General features: G+C 46.8%; 1 protein-coding gene across 4 annotated transcripts in view; it reads left to right on the top strand.

Annotated features, from left to right (window-relative positions):
- meis2a (Meis homeobox 2a) overlaps positions 1–17,960 on the top strand; it is a 79,314-nt gene that overhangs the window by 13,686 nt on the left and 47,668 nt on the right. The window lies entirely within an intron of this gene.

The following is a 17,960-nucleotide window of genomic DNA, read 5'->3' as shown; positions in this document are numbered from 1 at the left end:
GAGAGAGTGTGTGTGTGTGTGTGTGTGTGTGTGTGTGTGTGTGTGTGTGTGTTATTGTGTGTCTCTTTCTTTATCCGTGTGTGCCCTCTGGCAGTGTCCACGGTTTTGCATGAAATTTCATCACACCCTCTACACACACAAACATGCTCAAACACTCCGCTGCACACTTACGACAGCTCGCTCACACATTGAAGCCGCTTGCCGCGTCTCGTTCGGAGCTATCGTTTTGTCGATGAACGATCAAATGTATCGATGGGATTTGTGTCTGTGGTGGCGCCGTTTGAAATCATTTTCTCCTCTTCAGACAGAAACAGCAGTTGGACCATTACTGACCACAGACCTGCAGCAGACCTCTGTGGCTGGCTGTGTCAGGACGAGTTGGATCACAGGCTAGTTGATGATAGCTCGGCCGTGGCTAAGCAACAGGAAGTGCCTGTTTGACAGTATTAGCATGATGAAGAAATAATACAATAATATGACACTTAAATAATCCTGATGATGATAATTCCCCATTTTGCTCGCTCCCTCCATGGTGAGAAGAGCAAAAATGAACAGTTGGAGAGAGAGAGAGAAGAAGAAAGAAAGAGAGAAATTGCAGCAAATCAGGTGTTGGATTTTGTGATGTGGAAATAATAGTATTACCTAAAAACCCTGTATGATTGCAGGTCAGACAACAGAGAGCAGTTGTTGCACTCATCTTTGCAATTGCAAGTAGCATGGGAGATGAAGACTGTAGGAACAACAGAGAGAAAGGGGGGGGGGGGGTGAGAGAAAGAAATGCACTGCCTATTGATTATCTTACACACATAAGTACAAGTGACCTGTAATCCACAGAGCACTTATCGACTCCTCTCCCCACCGTATCCAGTAACAGCGGATCAATACGGGCCAAAGACAGTTACGGTACAGCACCGCACACGGGGCCAAGATAGGCCTGGACTAGATCAGAGCCACGGCCTGACCTCCACTGAAGAGTGCTCCATGCTAGATCTTTCACAGAACAAGCAAAGTAAGCAGTTTGTGATAGGCGCAGAGATTTACAAGAAAGCGATGCAAGAAACACTGAAGTTAAGAGGTGAAAGAGTAGAGAAGGAATAAAAAAGTATGCAGAGCGAGAAAAAGGGAGAAAGAAAAAAGCGAGAGAGAGCGAGAGAGAGGGCAGCTGATTTAATGGTCTAATGAGGCCGTCCTCCAGCCAGTTGTTTTGTGTGAGGCATGCTCTGACCTTTCGCTCCGCTCGGGAGCCCCGCCGCCTCATTTTTCACATTCTTGCAATTACGTTAACGCTTGAAGCGCTCGCTGACTCCCGACTCTGGCCCTTCCATTCTGACACAGCCTTCCCTACACAACCTCTTCCACCTCTTCCCCCTCCTCTCCTCCACTCCACTCCACGCATGAACTCGCCTCCTATCCCGATACATTTCCACATAAAATCTGTAGTCCACACTCTCATGTCCACAGAGAAAATGTGAAATGTGTGCTTCACTTCAGTAATGGGGTCTTTAACGGCTTGGCCCCTGTTAAAAGGGGTGACGATGTGGATCAGTTGAGGAAGACAGAATAAGATGGGAGCCAGTGAGATATAGGAGGGGGGGGGGGGGGGGGGGGAGAGTGCGTGAGACCCACACTACTTTTTTTTTGCTTCAAAACAACAACTTTCTTCCGTCATCTTCCCTCTTGAAAGGTGTGTGGCATGTGCGCCTGTGGCGTGGAAAAAATGTCAGCGTCCCTGTGTCGAATGTGTGACTCCGTCAAGCGTGTCTCCCAGTGACAACGTGTTCTGAAAGTAAAACGTTTCGAAGAGTAGAAAGTTGTAACTTGTGTCGTCCTTTCCCTTTTTAGTGCGGTATAATCTCTGCATACAGGACTCGGGATGGTTGCTGTGAACACAGTTAACTTCCGCAAATCTCCGTCTTGTATCTCAGCGTTGAGCATTGCTCTGAACCTGTGCCAAAAAACAATGTAACAAGTGCGCAAATATGTGTGGAATCATTTATTGTCGAGCCGTAAACCAAGGTGAAGCATGCTCATAGCTGTGAGTAAAGATTGCCAGTTAAGGTTCTGACACATATGAAAAAGGTTTCAGTACGATACTCAGATCTGTAACCTCTCCCCACCCCCTGCTCTTACCAGACCTTTTTTTTTTTCCTCCCTTTTTCTCAGAATTTCCCTCCGAAAAAAGAAAATATGAATGATCACCCTCAGGGCAAATTCTGCACTCTCACTTACTCACTCTTACAGACTGACTCCCTATGTTCTCGCTAGATAAACAAATATCCGCGGTTTTTGGGAGAAGGTTAAGAAGGCAACGCACAATAACTTCATTGGCTCTGCTTGCACATCATTTTGATTAACAGTCCTTTGGAACTCCTCCAAGCTTATCTAGAAACATCAAGAGATATCAGATGCAGGGAGCTAAACTTGATGAATGTACGTGCCTTAATATAGCATTCGTTTCCAAGCAGGTGTTCTTAATATGTTGAAACACCCAAAGTGTGATGGAGCAGCTGATGAAATACTCTGCATGTGTGCCCACACCAAACACAGTAGAGTCAAATGCCCGATAGGTCATGAACTGTATATCCAAAACACTGATTCAGTACGGTAGGTAATGTTTTTCCCCTCTTGCTGTGTGTGTGTGTGTGTGTGTGTGTGTGTGTGTGCATGCCTCAGCTCCAGTCCACACTTGCAATTATTAGCTATGCATGAAGACCAAAATCCACGTTGACATCTTGAGTGGTGAGCAAAAGGGGCTTTCTGTACCAGGATGGAGAAGGCTCAACAGAAGAGAGGAGAAAGCATTTTGTACATTTTCTCAGCAATTTAACAATCCCCACGCTCCGTGGATAGACAGACTCCCCAGAGAGATGGGGAGAGGCAGAGAGGAAGGGAGGAAGAGAGGGAGAGCTTGAGTGTTCGGCTCCAAGGGAGCATGCTGCGCTTGATGGTATTGTGGTACATTTGTGTGTGTGTGTGTGTGCGGGTGTGTGTACACGTGGCGAGTGTGGTGAGCTCCCTTGGCCCTGGCCAGGGGCCCCACTCAGCAAGGTCTTTGTGGTTGAGCTCACCAGAGGGGGGTCATTCCTGGTGGGGACACGACTCCTCGTGTCTGCCCAGAGAGTCCCAGCATGAAGAAGGCCTTTTGAATCTGGCATTTTCCAGACCTTTGGCTTTCCTTTTTTATTTAAACTTGGGGCTCAAAAATACCCAAAAATGAGGGATGAGGGAAAAAAAGTTTAACCACAACCGAAAGATCAGCAGAGTCTGTGATACACGCGAGATGGAGGCCTTGTTGTGTTTTAGTAGCCTATGCTCAGTGATCAGCGAGGTGTATAGAAAATATATGTAGTTTTGTGTGTGTGTGTGTGTGTGTGTGTGTGTGTGTATGTTAGCTGGTTCCCTCTAAGTGCCTGTTAGAGTTTAATTTAGTGTAGTAATTAAAGCTGAACACTGGCCCATAAACAACAGATAAACAATAAAGCAGAACCAAGCCCTGCTGTTTCATGGCTCTCACTCCCAGCTGTTGGAGCACTGATCATTTTTACACAGCGCCCCCACCTCACCACAACACAATGCTGAAGCAACAAGGGAGTGGATGTGTTGTAAATATGTGCTTGGGTATATTTCAGTGTGTGATTGCAGAGGCTAAACTAAAAAAGAAGGAAAAAAAAAAAAAGGGGCCAAAGAAACACATAAACACACAGGATATGTCCACTTCCCCTCCCGAAAGAAAACACATAGAACCACAGCGAAGCAGAAAGTGTCTGCCTCGGCAGCCACTTAAAAAACCAGCCCAATGGCAACAGCCATCACATAAACATTACACCAAGTGCAGCCATTCGACCCATAACTTGCAGCATCTCGCCATTAGTGGCAGCAAGTAAACTTCACTTAAGCAGGAAAACAATCTAAAAGATATACCTGCTTAATGAGGGCAACGATGCGCCAGCGTTTCTCAACAAGCTACCGTGTGCAATGGTAGCCTTGTCGCTACACGTCGGGCCCATGTTAGTCAGGTGTCTGTTGTGAAAACAGTGCAGTGTGTCTGCCTGATGGTTTGTTGGGAAGGGGCAGGGCCATTGTTGAAAGCCGAGAAGAGTTGCTGCGGAGGGGGAGAAAACACGGTACGGAGGGGATACTTTCATGATACCATTAGCATAAGAGAGGCTAAATTATTCATGTGGAGTGCTTAATCTATGGGGAAAAGTACAGTTAATGCACATAGTTTTAAAATGGATCTCTCCCTGCCTCTGCCCTAACACCAGATTCTTGCTGGATTCAGCATTCACAGGCATTTACGGGAACGGCTGTCACTCTCCCCTGCGTACACATAGACGTAGAATTAGTGGGCACATGTGCACTCTTGCTTAAGCGCTGCTGCACTTCAAGCTGTTTCAAGGGGTTCTGCTCTCAGACTCATCCCCTCTCTCCCTCTCTCCATAAGTCCCTTTCTCATCCTCTCCCTCCCTCTCTTTCCATTTATTCCTCCATCTCTCTCTACCTTTCTTTCTCCCACCTCCCCCCCCCCTCCCTCCCTCCCTCTCTCGCCGTTTCCCTCACACTCCGCTCCTCTCTCATCCCTCTCTGTCTCGCTCTCAGTACCGCAGACTACCTGGCCCTCATCCAAAATGTGATTAAAGAGAATGATCAGCTCCCTCAGCTCCCTCCTTCCTTCCTCCTTTCCGCTCTCTTCTCTCCCTTTTTTTTATGTCTCTCTGTGTTTCTCCTGACCCTGTGTTGCGTTCTGAGTCTATAGATCACGAGAAGAAAACAAAACAAAACACACATGAAAAGAGCAAAAGCGAAGGAACTGTTAAAGGATGCGGGCTGCCACTAGAGTCAGCTCCACTTCCAGTAACATGGTCTTCAACCCACAACATCCCCACCACTCCAGCCGCACTGTAGCTCAAGCTTTCTCCTCTTATCGTCTCCTTCCTTCCACTCCTCTCTTTCCCGCTCTCTCCTCTCCCTCGGCTCTGATTCGGGCCTGGTCCCCCTGGTCCATAATCATGAGCAGGCCCCATAGCGCGACCCGGCCAGGAACTGGGTCCTACAGAGCAGGAAAGGCGCATTAACTGGGTCTGCCTAATGTGCAAACTAATGTTTGGAGAACAGAGGGAAAAAATTACCCAGATTATTCTGACAGCAGCTGAGGAGAATGTCTGTCTGTTTTGCGCCATTAAGGGAAAGCTTGGGGGAGACATTTTTTTTCTCTCTCTCTCTTTGTTTTCTTCTCTTTCTCAGAGAAGTAGATGAAGACCAGCTTATCTGAGATTGAGTTGAGCAGAATTAAAAAGCAGAAAGAGAAATGTGTTGCAGCGAAGTAATCATGATTGAATGAACTACAGTGAAAGGAGGGGAGTCACCTTCCCTCTCTTTTACCCAAAGGCTGGGACATAAAACAAAGGCAGAGTGCCGTGCTGTTGTATCAGTTCATTATACAGTGGGTTTACACACCCGTGTTCCTTTGCTGATTACTCCAGTGCACGTGGTGATGATGAGGTCTGCACAGGGGTCTGATGTAATATGGCTAAAAGGGATTTGAGCGCATGCCCCAAAGGGCATTTCCGCGTCCATTAATGCTGCCGCCGCTGTATTTTCACAGGGATGAAGGTGCTTCAGTTCTTTAAAGGGAGAGTGTTTTCCCAGGAAATGTTCTGTCTTGTTTCAGCAGGCTAGCCTGAAGGGGGTCAGCCAAGAAGTCACCCTTAAGAGGTGATAATCCAATTGCTCTAGTCCTCACCAGATTTGTTTTCCCCTTGTCTGGCAGTGTGTGTGTGTGTGTGTGTTTACAGAGAGTGTAAGCATGCGTGTGTGAATGTATTAGATGTAGAATGGGAGGCAGAGGCAGCAAGATGCCACCGTTTTTTTTTTCTGTGTCCAACCCGGGGCCCCATTCTAGATCAGAGAGAGGTTATGGAGGCCAAGTCTGTCAAAGGCACACCTGCAGGGAAAGTCCAAAAACCCTGACTGCCAGCTTACACAGGCCCGTTTAAGGTGTGCTTATTTAGAGTTTAACACTGACTTCAAATGTCCTTTCCTTCTCTCCCCCTTTGTGTTTGACCAATGGGCCTTGTGCTCTTTTACTTTCTTGCCTTTCTTCTGCCTCCCTTGGCCCTTTAATCTCCTCCACCACCCCCACCCTCCCAATTCTCCTCCCACTAATATCCGAACCCCACATCACAGCGAAGGTCCCTCCCAAAAGACAGCACGCGGTTGAGTCGAGTGGCTTAGCAAGGCCAGCTATAGCTTGTTCACTTGCTGTGTGGTTTTCTCTTGTGTATACCCGGGTTTACACACTGAGGCGTATTTGGAACTGAGCGGTGCAGTTATACCCTACAGGTAGTGCTTTAACCATGCCGTCCAAGAGAGTGGGAGGATGATAAAGGAAGTGTGTTACAATCCGAGTTCTTCCTCTCTGCCGCTGATTTTCACGCGCACATCTTTCACGTTTATGCAAAGCTTTTGAGGGCATTATGCAAGATAAGCTCATTTTCTAGTCTGATTCCCACTCTAGTACATGCTTTAATGACTCTTAAAGCCAAGGGCTGCTTTTTTAGGCATAATGGAAGTCCCGCGGTCTCTCAGTTTCCATGTAGCTAGAGTGCTTTTTCCACACCTGATCACTTTTGTTCACCCATTTTATGGCTATTGGGGAGCGGGCGGAGGTGAGCAATTTGACAGTAGTTAGTGCCATGAGCCCTAATGTTTGTTGGAAGCAAGCATCTAATAATTTTTGATTACCCCAGAGGAGGTATTAGCCATGTTAGTCAGCAAGGATAATTTCTTATTTACATGCCCCAAGCAGTGAACACTCTGAAGGAACACTGGGGCTAAATGCGCAACAAAACGAATCAAACATGCCAAACGAGACGCTCCATCCTGGCTGGCTGCAGGGCTGAAGCTGAGAAAACCTTCATTATGCATTTACCATAATTCATTTAGAGGGTTATCAATTTGCAGAATACAGAGAAGATGTTTGGAGGGGGAAGCAAGCAAACACCATATCAAACGAAGGAAGAGGAAAAAAGGAGAAAGGGAACGCGAGATGAAAAGGAGTAAGATATTCAGGGGTAGCTCGATGCCTGGGTTTTTTAAAATGTTGTTCCAATTACACACTTTTCCATGTTCTGAGGCAGAACTTGCATGTTAAATGCTGCAATCTCCTCTTCTTGTTTTTACCAGTGTCACGCTCCGCCCCCTAACAGAGCAGAAGCTGATTTCTTTTTAATGAAAGCCATTTGGCACAGGAATTCTCTTCGGTACAATTTTTGAGGCAACACAGAGATGTTCTCGTTCAAATATTGTCTTTCTGTTCATTGAGGGTCGCTCTTTGTTTGGCCTCTGCCCCGCTTACTCAAGGGCGTCTTGTATCTGTCTCTCAGTGTGGGTTTCAGGACAGTTACTACATGTTTTAATTTTTTCTCTCCTGGCAACACACGCTGAGAGAAGAAAAAGAGCTTTTAAAGCATCTTTCCCTCCGCTATCAGGCAAGGATGACTAAGGCCCCATTAGAACAATTGCAGGAAACTTAAGGGAGACGGGAGTGTTTAAAAGAATGAAAGCAGACAGAAAATACCACTATCTTGTGATAACCGGTGCTTGCTTTCATTATCTAAACACAAAAAAACTCCACCGTGGAAAGATTGCACTCATTCCATAGCTTCATTCAATACAATAAAACAATGAAACAGAGGTTGGGGGGGGAAAAAGGCAAGACAAAAAAAAGAAAAAACATTTAACATTTTCCAAAGTGAGGGGGGGAAAGCTGCATTGTTTTGTACGAATGCTTACTCCCAGGGATGCAGTCCTTAGACAACTGAGTGTCTGCAGGAGACATCTGTGAAGCCTGACCTTGTGACCCCGGAAAGAATGCTCTTAAGGTGGGGGGAAAACTGCCTTTACCATTGCATCGTGGCCTACAGGACAGCCCAGCAGCAGCACAACAAACAGATAATAACAACACAACAGACCAACAGCCGATGGGAAAAAACAATGGGGTTAGAGAGAGACGAGCAAAAGAGAGCAAGAAAGAGACGCGGTAAATGTAAAGATTGACAAAGAAAACAAAAAAGAGAAAAGGATGGACAGACAGGCTGATAACATGCACAGAAAACACAGACAGACTCGATACGAACTGTGCCTCACAGGCCTGGCCGTCTCCTACTCCTTTACACCCACCCCCCCCCCACCCCACCCCCATGAGATCATTTTCATCCTTTATGAGTCAAAAGGAAGCCCGGTTGAAAATGAAAGGTTACACAAGCCAGAGCCCAAGCCCTCGGAGTGAGAGAGGAGAAGAACCCTGCTGCAAGGGCCCTGCTGTTATTCAAAGCACCTGCCATTGTGTGGGCGCCCATCCAGGCCTATTGTTGTGCAGAAATTAGTCGTGCTCCCTTTGGCTCCCTTCGGCTCTAGAGGCATGCGGCAGACCCCCTTGTTGTTTTGGGTTCAGATACGTGGTCGGATAGATGCGTGGCCCTGGCTACCATCACCACTGGCTGTGGCCCTTTGCCCTTTCTCCCAAAACACGGTATCATTCTGTTTTTTCTTTCCTCATCCACCCTCTGTTGTGCACTTCTCAAGAACACTTTCAGGCCAACATTCCTATAGTTTACTCTCTTTTTCTTTTGTACTCCTACTCTCCTTTCTCCTTTGGTGTATATGCTTATTGTTCTTTGGAGCACCCTCATTATACCCATGGTTATATTTTAAGGGCCTCTCTCTTTGATTTTGGTCTCATGGGGAGTGAGCGGTGGGCTGGTGGGAGCTGTAGGGCTGGCCCAGCTCTCCGGGCTCCCCAGCCAGCGTCTCGGAGAGTAGGCTTGGGGGTATTGTTGGGCTGGGTACCACTGCAGAAGCGCTGGTGCTAAAGCTAGTGCAGGGGTGGATGGGAGGGGAAAATTGAAAAGTCAATAACGAAGGCCGCACAAAAAAAAAGAGAGGGTGAAACAAAAGGAGATGGAGAACTTCAAAAAGCTGAGAGCTATGGAGCACTGCTAATTAATAGCATCAGAGGAACAGCTTTCCCCCCCCCCCCCCACCCTTCCTTCTGGAACTTTAATGCTGCATATCAACTTGCGAGGCGATTAGGAGCTCGCATTGTGAGTCAGGTCCATCTCACTGCCAGACCAGCCGACAGTGCCCATGTTAGATGAGGGAGGATTGGTAATGTGTCATTGGGAAAATGAAAAGCAAACAAAAAATTGCATAGAGTGGCCAGGAAAACAAATATCACCATATTGGAATGCAACCATAACTTTGTGAAACTGTTGAACCATCAGTCATTGTGTTACAGAGGCGTTGAATCAAGTCTGTGGTCACTTTTGAGCCGTATATGCACATGCATTTGTTTTTAAATTGTACCCTTATTCCATTATTAATAGATTTCTGTGTATTTCTACTCTCCCTTGTCACGCAGCTGATGGAAAGGTGAGGTCGAGGAATGTGACAGAATACACATTTTGGACTGGCAGTGTGGCAGCAATTTGAACCAAGGCTTTGCAATTTGTATTTTCTTTTTACAGCAGTAATAGGCTCCTCTCTCACTATTCCTGCCATAGCAATATCCACTGCCAACAGCTGTCAAGCCCCTAAAATCAAAATTAGTGCCATGGAATTGGGCCTTAATGAAATGACCTGCTGGATTTACCTTAAGGAGCACGGCGGACAGTCAATACTAGCCTCGTCAAAACCCTCTCTCTGCACGCTGCGGCCCCATTAACGAAAGGAAATAGTCTCAAGTAAATGTATTAAGCACTACTTCCACCTTCTAATTATATTTTTCCCTTCTCCCTTCATAATTCATTCACGCTTTCATTTGTTCTCAACATTGAAAAAGGCTTTTAACTGGCTTTCCTGTCCTCGTGGGGTCACCAATTATATGTCACAATGTATCAGAGGAATGTCAGATGAGTTGAATATTGGGGATAAATGTAGTGTCCCAGCCCGCTAGGATGTGTAAATATATTTCCTCATGTTCATAGCAGAAATACAACATTTCTTATCATAATATCGTATGTGGCATTTAAGGGTATAACACCATGGAATCCAGAGCTGTGGGCTCGCCCCGCCTCTGTTTCCTATAGAAAGACGTGAATGTGTGCCGAGGCCCAGTGGAGGACACTTGGCCCTGGTTATTGACTTGTAAAGGAGCCGGTAGGTGAGGGGTCTTGACAAGACATGAGCATCTGACTCTCTTTTAAAGCTGTATCTGATTTCTCTGCTAGTTGGCTCCCCGGAGAGACCCGCTCTACCCTCTGTTGATCAGTCTCTCACTCATAGCTGTATGGAAAAACGCAGCGATAAAAAGAAATGAAAGAGTAGTTTCGTGAAAGGAGACGCTCTCGTTGTGTATGCCATGATTCCCTGTTAGGGTGAAAATGAGAGCGAGGGGGGAGGGAGAAGGAAGCGAAAGAATCGGCTGCTAGGTGAAAGAGCTGTATCTCAGAGTACATGTGTATCTCAGTCAGTATGTCCGGGGGAAAAAAAACCTCTTCAGATGAATGTTTTGGTGGGTTGGGTTACATGGACTTCTCAATAACGGCATTGTATTTGTGTACAGTATGAAAGTAACAGATTTGCATCAGCAAGAGGGCAGACAAAGCAAGTGTTCGCGAAGCCGGATCCTCACTCCTCATAGATCTGACTAATTTATGAGGGTAAACTGCGCTGACGGACAGAGGGAGAGAGATGCAGGTGGAGGGAGGAAGTTTTCATTGACTCTCCGGAGTAGGGCAAGCCAAAGCCCCGGAGGGATCTCTCTCAGTTTGAACTTCATCAGGGGCTACGCTTAATCAATACGCTATCGGAAAAAGAATTAATTACTAAAGCAGAATAAAACAGCTGTATTTCAAACCAAGGATTCATCAATTCTGTAATCTCCTGGTTACAGCTCAGGTGTCAGGAGGATCATTTTAGCTCCATGTAATGAGGAACTGTGGGAGTTTACCCCAACCCGCTGCCATCCTCCTCCTCCACCTCTCCGTTCCTCACCTCCCCTTCCAACCAACACCCAGTTTCTATCTTCTACCACCTCATCAACATTTTTCTTCCCTTTTTCCCATTCCATTTACCTCCTCAGCTGTTTGTCATCTACCTTCAATATTCTTCCTTTTTTCACACTTTCCCTCTTCCCTTGCCCCATCCTTAATAGACTAACTGTATTCTACTCTCTCATCCACCCCAAGCCCCCCCCCCAATCCTGCTACATTCCCTTCCCACCAAATTCCTGTCTTTGCGGGGATGGTACGAAGGGGTATTAAACTCGAAATCTCTGGTGCGAATGCTGACTGGAACGGGACATTCCCGCTGCTGCAGCCGTCAAGCCGGACATTCCTCCGCTCAGACTGGGACACCGCTGGTGTTGTACAAAGAGAGGGCATAAGGGACGGGGGAAGTTGGCGTAGTGTGTAGAAAAACAACACACAATGCTCAAATAGTCAAAAATAATATACATGTCATGTATAAACTCAATGGAGGGTGACAATCAAAGGAGAGGATCGGGTGGATGGAAGTGAATGGCGTATGGTGAACACATTTAGATATTGGGGGGGACAGTCAAGCCACATGGGGAGTATCCTTGTGTCCCAATAACCTCGGCCACGCTGTTGCCACGACCGGTGCCATCCACCCTTCGCAGCCCTTGACCCCAGCCCAAAGTCTGTAAACGGACTGTCCTTGACTCCCTCATAATGGGGGATTTCAAGGCAGGTCGAGAAGGGGTTATGGGTGATGAATTGGGTTTTTAGTGAGCTCATTAGGAAGCCAAACAGAGTTTAGACTGGCGGAGCGGGGCAGCACCACAGTAATCAGTTCTGCTCGCTTTGTTCCCTGCCTCCAGGACATTTGTGTGAAAAAAAAAGGGAGCGGGGAGGAAAAAAAACTTCATGGCATTTGGCTGATGAGAGGACTGCTGAGCAGAGGCTACAATCTGATGGTTGACTTGTTGATTTATAAACCTTTTAATCCATTTACTCTACCAACCCCCCCCCCCCCCCCAGCTCTGTGCAGAAACCCCCATCTCTCCTAAACTCTACTTTGATGCCACTGTCCAGCAGGTGTGGCAAAGATGTCTGCAATAAATCCAAGTCGTCCTCCTCTCAGTATAAAAAATGGGGAGTTTGGTTTTGAATTCTAATTGAGGGTAGAGAATCACTGCTGATGCTGTTGTCATACTTTGCCTCAAACAGTGTCAGCTGTTCTGAATCACAAAACCGCACTTTGTTTAAACTGGCAACCAGCACACAGCTGCTCTTTCTGGTGGTTTAGGTAGGAGATTTTGATATGCAATAGTTCCTAGCGGGGATTGCAAAGCCATTTCTTCACTAGCAGATGGATCCATATGATGTGTTTGCATGCTCTCCAGCTCTTTGTTTTCTTTTGCTCCGTCTCGTCTCTTTATTCCCTGCTTTCACTACATTATCATTCCAAAGTAGAGCAACTTAGACATTTTTTACAAAGCAAAAAGTGTGGACGTAGCTTGTTTTACTAATGATCATACTTGTTTCAATTCAAAATAGCCCCGCTTGCTTTTGGGAAATACCTATTCTTTAATATTTGATGCTGCATCAAACCTTAGGATTAAAGAATGCTTCTCTGTGGGCACATGGCCCTGTTCTCATCAATCATAAATTATAGAGGGAGTAGCTTCAATATGTGCAATTTTAACCATTTAGATCAAAAATAGCTCCATTGTACATATTAGGTTAGGGATGAGGCAACGTCTGTGTAGACAGACACAAGGTTTGGACAGGTGCCTTGGCAGGTTTGTACATTTGTTTATTAAGAAACAAGGGATGAACCGCGATTACCTGCGAGACCAATTAGCCCCATTCCATTTTGAATTTAAGGGACGAGCAGCGGTGGTGTTGGAGGGCAGGGGGAAGCGGGGTGGAGTTGTCAGGGAGGCAGAGAGTGTGAAATGTCTGGTGGAGACCCAAAGCCCTTCATTAGCCACTGATCCCTGTCTGCTGAGTGAGGAGCAGTCATGGGCATCACAGCTCCCTTTTAGTTCCCCCAAAAAGAGTGGGGTGAGGGGGTGGAGGGTAGCTACCCCGTCCCCTGCAATTTAGCCCTTTGCCATTCATGCAAATTGGGTCCTGACATCTGCAACAGCCTGCCTCCTTTCTTTTATACATCTTTATTCCATCTCCTTTCTTTGGGTCTTTTTTGCTCCTTAAATAAAGCCCCCTTTAGACGGCAGACTCTTGTCTCAGCTGACATACAACCTCCACATCTGTGTAAAAGTAGCACTTTCCTGTGTGTTCATATAGCCATATTTAAATATGTACGGGGAAAACATTTCAAGATCCCAGAAGGCATAAGCAGTCATTGTGCAACCCTAAAAGTCCCAGTTTCTGATGTATTAAGACAGTTGTTGTTGTAGGTAGAAGGTTAATCACACCAATAATTAGCTCAGCATAAAGCCTTGGATAAGGCGCATACTTTATAAACCCAGATTTTTTTAGGGGTTTGGCAGATGATAATCTTATGAAAAGATCAAGTGAGTTCTAGGCAGCCGGTGACTCTGGAGAAAAGGCAGTAACCAGGCAGCCTGCCCCCCTTCCTCTATCTCCCTTCTGGACGAAGCACTCTTCTTTGACTCCAGGGGAGGAGAAGCTGAAAGGGGAGGGTGGCTTTGCTTCAGCCCTTATTTTGTATTAAAAGGTAAAATAGCCTTAACTGGCTGTGAAAAACAAGTTTTACCTCCACCCCTCCCCTCTCTTTCTCTCTGCTCCGTCCACTTCAACCTTGCCCCCCGTGGTAGGGATGTGCACAGTGGGGTCAACGCTGTGCCTGTGCGAGGAGAGAGGCCTTGTATCGGTGGAGAGGTGATAGTTATCTCCAGCATTCCAGGGATGACAGAGAGATATCTGCATGATGGCAGGTTTAGGGGGCTTAGAGAAGGGGCGGAGAAGGGAGGTACAGGAGTTGTTGAGCAACTACCCCCCACCACCTCCCTCCTTCCTTCCCTCCCTGCCTTTCTTACTGCCTGACTGCCTCGCTTCCCCACACATAGAAAAAAACCCATCTAATTAGAAGCTCTTATTCCACTTCATTTAAGGGAACACTTAATGATGTGTTTTTGGGGGGAGACAACTACGCATTACTTCTCATGCAAAAGGAACCACTCAGTCGTTGCACTCAGGATGCAGATACAGCTGTGTTTGAGATGGAGGTTTGTTCTCATTCCTGCCGGGCGTCACGGCTGTTTGAGGACAGAGGGGAACGTGCTAGTCCGCTCTCCTTCACCTTTAGCCGGTGTCCTGGCGGTAAGACGGGGGCAGTAAAATCTGAGTTTGGCAGGGAGACTTGCTGAAGGAGAGAGTTTGTTGTAATTGCTCTGACAGGTTTTAGGGCTGTTAATGACTCCGGCCTGAGCGCTACCAATTTGTCAGCATGCTTGCTGTTTACTAAGCTGTTGTTTTATGGTCCAGTGCAAGGGGCTGCTGCTTGTTTAAGCACAGATCAGGAAATAATCAGCGTAAAACACTGGCTGCAGTGGTGCAGCCGCACTAAAACAGTTCCGTCTAGAGCCCTCATCTACTGTATGGATCTGAATGAGCGCAGTAAACCATATGGCGTGTGGTCACACAAGGACACACAAACGCACACGATGGGTCGCTTGCTGTTAGAAATTGGACGCTCGAGTGTGTGTTTTATCATTAAAGGGATTACCTTCTACTCGTTAGCACTCGTCTGTGTTAAAGTGCGAAGCATATTGCTAGCATGCCGTTATAGCCAGAGGACCCGTAATCCCCAGTCGGCACAGAGCAACAGAGGGCCCGGCCATTCCACTAGTGTGAATAGAGCCTCTACGTGTTTGTGTATTTGTGTATGGGAGAGAGATTGTGTGTGCGTCAAGAGCATGTGGTCCCAGAGCCGGCAAAGACCCCTTCGTAAATCCATAGTAAATAAAAGGGGTAACCAGACGGACAAAAGAGGAGCCCCCACTGCTACTCTCATTCGCTGCCATTTGGGGGACTGAATGTGCTAAACGCCGCTTATGTTGGCTGAAAAGTTGAGGAGAAAAAAAGAGGGAAAAGGGAGGCTCTAAATCCCCCTCTTCTTTTCTCTTCATTCTCTGCGGCCAAGCCTGCAGGGCTAAAGGTGGTTTAATAGAAGGGTGTTGGAGGGAGGTTTGGAAGGTCACTATGGTGTGCGAAGGTATAGGCCAAAGGAGCTCCTGCTCCAAGAAACCTAGCTTCTGTTCTCCGGCTACTCCTCTCTCCTTCTGACTCCCCTCATGAGTTTCTCTCTTCTCCTCATTTGGTTGAGCTCGGGTGAACATGGCTGACTAGTTTGGGCTGACAGGGGTTGTGGGGGGTCTGTTGTAATTAGTCACTTTAACCACAGCTTCTATAAGCCACTGCCTCTACACTCTTTGCTTCATTACCCTGAAACAAATGCCGGGGCCTCCCAGTGCAAAATCACTGCGCAGCCTTTGGAATAATTCACACAACATGTGAAGCTTGTCTGGAGGCTTTTCAGGAGCTGTATTAACAGTACAGGGACCAATAAGTCTGGAGTGTTATTTGATAACTAACCATGACTGGGTTTGAACATTATCCAACTATTGACAAGTCATTATTCATTCATGCATGGGTATATCGGAATGGTGGGAGCAGCAAAGGGAGGGCGTACTGATAGTGCTACGATATGTGTTACTTGCGGCCATTTCCATAATGCTTCCAGGGCCGACTCAACCTCAGAGGCTCCCTTAGGGCCAGGGTGCCTCCTAGACATGAAGCATGATCTCTAGAGTCATTAGGACTCCCATGACGTCCCCCTTAGTCTCAGCAGACACTGTAGGACACTTTGTGCTGAACCAGTTCTTTGTGCAGGAAATCCTGAAGCGACCCTGAATGTGCCAACATTAGATAAGCAGAGTTTCAGTGTGTTTACAGTCCTTCCCCAACCCCTTAATGAGCTCGGCCCTGAGACCAATTTACTCTCAGGGAGATGTATCTGAATGCATTTTTAATAACCACACTGGTGATTAGAGCGGGAATGTATGTGAGCGAAATGTGCTCTTGGACTTGTGCTTGTTTGTTTGTCAGTGTTTTCTTTCACTTCTCTCGCCCTCATTGCATCTGGTCATTGTCTTCCATCTCGCCTGATTACACCTTCTCGGTTTCTGTGCGTATGAAAATAGGCACAAACTTTCGTGGCAAGCACTTTAGCTCAAGATATTGATATAGTGGCTGAGGGAGAATGAGAGAGGAGGAAAGAGCGAGGGAAGACAGACAGAGACTGGGGGGAGAGTGGGAGAGAGAGGGGGGGGGCTGTCTTTTTTCCGTCTCCAAGGGCGCTGCTTTTCCAAAAGTGCCTGGGGCTACACTCCAGCACCTCGGCTCCCCTAGGCCTTTCGGCTGCCTCCTAATAGCCAACCCCCATCTGTGTCACATGGCCAGATGATGGGACGCTTTCCCCTGCTCTGCCTTGCACTTTTTTCTTTTTTTTGCTTTCCCTATTTTTTTCAGAGTGCACATCCACACAGGTTAGAATGGCAGAGTTGCCAGGGAACAGTCAGAAGCCATTAGCGTTTGGGACAATTTGCCCTGCAGCGTTCCTTCTCTTGCTCATAAGAAAAGAGTGGGGGTGGATGCAAAGCACCAGCTCTCCTTTAGATGTAATGAGGTTGTGCAAGTTGGGTCTTCTTTATTCTTTTTCTACTCCTTCTTTTCTTTCCCCTGCTCCTTCTTGTTCCTCTTCTTTCTTTATTTCGTTCTTTTCACCTTCTGTCCACACTTGATTTTCGTACGTGGTCTATTTAGAAATCACATGTTTCCGCACATATATATATAACTTCAAAACAACTATAAATACTGAACACAAAATGTGTGCTTGAATGCCACATGTCTGGTCAGTGCACTCATGACAGTAGCCATGTGCATGTGAGAGAAAGACGGAGGGAGAGAGGAGCTGAAAGCCTCGGAGTCTGGTTTCACCCTTGCGGGCTAGGGGCAGGAGGCAGCGAGCATGCTGGGTAATGAAGTGACAGGTCAGTCTGTAAATACGCACGGGTCGCTCTGGCCCTGGCCAGGGGGGAGGCTATCGCATTGCAGTGAAAATGGAAACGTCAATAAAATTAATCTGCCAGCCTTTTGGCCACTGTGTGGTTCCATTGGATGAGCCTGACTGCTCACAGCAGGAGAGGGATTTGGAGACTTGCTCGAAAATCAACACAAACAAACAACTAAACTGTGTATCAACATTATTCAGTGAAGCTCAAAAGCACAGAAACAAGGGGAGGGTGGTTAAAATTCACAGCTCACTAGTTGTTGTTATTGAAGTTTGGAAGCAAACTGGGGGAGTTAAGACTTGACTTCCGTCTGGGTCGCATTTCTCAGGAAGCCCCTCACAGCCAGGGTAGGGCTATGGCCAGACCAAAGTTTATTGTTTTAGGCTTTCCTGAACAAGGATTCGTACTTAGCCTGGGATTTACGGCATTTGCCACTAATGAATGCCCATTCTACAATTACAACACCCACTAGTCTGTGTCCCCGGTCCCATATGTCCTTCAGAGGGGCCGTTGCTTCTTTAACTTCACACAGGGAGCGCAAAGTCGGCACTTCTCTGTTTTCCTCTTTCGTGTGGCTCTGCGCTAATGATGTGGAAGGAAAACACTGTGCACCTGAAAGAAAAGAAAGACAGAGAGAGAAGAAAAAACAAGGGGGAGGACAAGGAAAGTAGGGAAAGTAGTTAGAAGCGAGGGCCCCTGCTGTCCTTGTAGTCTTCATTTATTTTGCATTTGATTACACCATCGGATCCTTTTTCTTCCCCCTTTTTAATGTTATTAGTTCAAATATTTATGCGAGATTAAGGCTTGTATAGGTGGCTGTGATTGATGCCTCCCCAAAAACAGTAGGACATGCGAGTCTGAATTTTGAGAATGTCAGGGTCCTTCTCTGCCTTACTGGAGGAGTTTTTCAGATACATAATTTAGATGCCCTCAA

Source organism: Melanostigma gelatinosum (assembly GCF_949748355.1).
Source record: "Melanostigma gelatinosum genome assembly, chromosome: 16".
Taxonomy (NCBI): Eukaryota; Metazoa; Chordata; class Actinopteri; order Perciformes; family Zoarcidae; genus Melanostigma; species Melanostigma gelatinosum.
The sequence above is the reverse complement of the archived record's forward strand: the minus strand, read 5'-3'. Positions and strand labels throughout refer to the sequence as shown.